Below are 3,546 nucleotides of genomic sequence, written 5' to 3' on the forward strand. Positions count from 1 at the left end.
ATCTTAAAATTCCCAACCCATTTACAGTATGCATAAGCAATGTGTACCCACCTACCCAAAATGATACATCGCACTTAAAAAAAAAATGTATCTAAGATTTTCTAAGAACGTGTTGGTAACTGGGACGTTCCACACACACACACACACACACACACACACACACACACACACACACACACACACTACACAGTATTGTGGAGTAGTTTTTATATCCATTTAAAAAATTAAGTTATACATTTTTTAAATAGAAGACAAAATATCAGATACAACTCAAAAGTTTTATTCAAGCACATCGTATAAAGATCTGTACAGCCAAAACGCCATATTTAAATGAACAATTAAACATAAAAGGGTTTATTTTCTAACTTACCACATAAAAAGCACTACTTCAAAACTATAATAAGATAAACATTTCAAAACTAATGTGTAAGCAGCGGGATTATAACTTCCTTCCTTATTCTCGAGATCTTGCCTATATACATTTATACAAGATATTAATACATGCATTTAGGAAAAGTCACAAATGGACAACCGCGTAACTATCAGACACGCAGAGTAATTTAACCCTTAAGGACCAGGATTGTTTTAACACGATCATCCTGAAGTGGGCTTCTAGGAACACAATAAAATGCACTTAATTTTGATAACTTACAGGGCCACTGTACTTTGCAGTACAGTCTTGAAACATATATATCATTCCTGATAGGTTTTTCTGTGTGACGTAACTGAGAGGGGCATTTAGTATCTAAAGGGTGGAGAAAGTTTTGGCAGCTCGGAGAGAAAAGTCATCACAGCCTGCTTCAGACAAACTTGTAAGAAAGACAAGAAAGATATGGAAAATGCTATAAATCTGATATATTTGACATATTTATATTAGAACATTTATTCTGTCTCATGTTTTTCAACTTTTTGTTACCTTATATCCTGGAATTAAAATGCATTAAAATAGTTTGTCTGCACATCCTACCCCACTTCCAAGTGAAAAAAATATTCTAGAAAAATCTGTAGAAAATTAATTAAAAATAAAAACTGAAATAGCTTGGTTGGATAAGTGTCCACCCCCCCATTATAATAGCAATCCAAAATTAGCTGAGGTCTAACCAATCACCTTCAAAACCACACACCAAGTTAAGTGGCCTCCACCTGTGTTATATTGTAGTGATTCACATGATTTCAGGATAAATTCAGAAGTTTCTGTAGGTTCCCTCTGCTGGGTAGTGCATTTCAAAGCAAAGCAAGGCGCTTTCAAAAGAACTCCAGGACAAAGTTGTTGAAATGCACAGATCAGGTGATGGGTATAAAAAAAACATCAAAGGTCTTGAATGTCCCTTGGAGACAATTATTAAGAAGTGGAAGGAGAATGGCACCACTAAAATTCTATCTAGGTCAGACCGTCCCTCCAAACTGGATCACTTAGCAAGAAGGAGACTGATCAGGGAGACTACCAAGATGCCAATGGCAACTTTTCAAGAGCTACAATCTTTTATGGCCAAGACTGGTCAAAGTGTGTATGTGACAAAAATATCTCAAGCACTCCACAAATCTGGCCTTTATTGTAGGGTGGCAAGAAGGAAGCCATTACTCAAGAAAGCTCACCTTGAATACCATCTGAAGTATGCAAAAACACATTCAGGAGATTCTGTAGCAATGTGGCAAAAAGTTTTGTTGTCTGACAAAAAGAAAATTGAATTTTTTGGCCTAAATGCATAGCGTTATGTTTGGCGCAAACCCAACACAGTGCATCACCCAGAGAACACCATCCCTACTGTGAAGCATGTTGGTGGCAGCATCATATTATGGGTATGTTTCTCATCGGCAGGGACTGGGGCACTTGTCAGGATAGAAGGGAAAATCAATGGAGCAAAGTACAGAGAATTCCTTAAAAAAATCTGCTGAACTCTGCAAGGAAGCTGAAACTGATAATAATAATAAAACTAATGTCACCTTACGATAATTGATTTTGAGTTTAAGTGTTTTAAAATAAAATATCAAACAGAAAGAAATTTCAATGTACCATTTGTAATTCAGTAAAGTAGACAAATCTAAATGTAAAACTAAATTGCCAAAATGGTTTAATAGATCAATTAAAAAAAATATTCAGCGAAAAAAAGGCACTTTACAGAGCATTAAAAAAGGACCAAAAAGAAAGTACACAGAAAGAGTACACAGAACTGCAAATGCAAGTCAAAAAGGAAGTTAGAAAGGCCAAGAGAGAAATAGAAATGAACATTGCTAAGGGAGCTAAAACCAATTCCAAAATGTTTTTCCAATATTACAACAGCAAGAGAACATTCAAAGAGGAGATTAAATGTTTAAGAGATACAAATGGCAAAATCGTAGAGGAAGAAAAAAAAATAGCAAATATGTTAAATGATTACTTTTCACAAGTTTTTACAAAGGAAGATACTGACAACATGCCCCACATGTCATCCAGTTCCTATCCAGTTTTAAATAACTTTAGCATAACTGAGGCAGAAGTGTTAAAGGGACTAGGAGCTCTTAAAATAAACAAATCCCCTGGGCCGGATGAGATCCTCCCAGTAGTACTCAAAGAAATGAAAGAAGTAATTTACAAACCGCTAACCAAGATCATGCAGCAGTCTCTTGACACAGGGGTGGTACCGACAGACTGGAAAATTGCAAACGTAATACCGATCCACAAAAAGGGAAACAAAACTGAACCAGGTAACTACAGACCAGTAAGCCTGACTTCTATTATATGCAAACTTATGGAAACTATAATAAGAGCCAAAATGGAAAATTACCTATATGGTAACAGGGTACTGGGAGACAGTCAACATGGTTTTAGGAAAGGGAGATCGTGTCTAACTAACCTGCTTGATTTTTTTGAGGATGCAACATCGATAATGGATAATTGCAAAGCATATGACATGGTTTATTTAGATTTCCAGAAAGCTTTTGACAAAGTCCAGCACAAAAGATTAATTCTCAAACTGAACGCAGTTGGGATTCAGGGAAACACATGTACATGGATTAGGGAGTGGTTAACTTGTAGAAAACAGAAAGTACTGATTAGAGGAAAAACCTCAGAATGGAGTGTGGTAACCAGCGGTGTACCACAGGGATCAGTATTAGGTCCTCTGCTATTCCTAATCTACATTAATGATTTAGATTCTGGTATAGTAAGCAAACTGGTTAACAGACGACACAAAAGTAGGAGGAGTGGCAAACACTGTTGCAGCAGCAAAGGTCATTCAAAATGATCTAGACAAGATTCAGAACTGGGCAGACACATGGCAAATGACATTTAATAGAGAAAAGTGTAAGGTACTGCATGCAGGAAATAAAAATGTACATTATAAATATCATATGGGAGATATTGAAATTGGAGAAGGAATCTATGAAAAAGACCTAGGAGTTTTTGTTGACTCAGAAATGTCTTCATCTAGGCAATGTGGGGAAGCTATAAAAAAGGCTAACAAGATGCTCGGATACATTGTGAAAAGTGTTGAATTTAAATCAAGGGAGGTAATGTTAAAACTGTACAATGCACTAGTAAGACCTCATCTTGAATATTGTGTGCAG

This window comes from Polyodon spathula, chromosome 2 (assembly GCF_017654505.1).
Source record: "Polyodon spathula isolate WHYD16114869_AA chromosome 2, ASM1765450v1, whole genome shotgun sequence".
In the NCBI taxonomy this organism is placed as follows: domain Eukaryota; kingdom Metazoa; phylum Chordata; class Actinopteri; order Acipenseriformes; family Polyodontidae; genus Polyodon; species Polyodon spathula.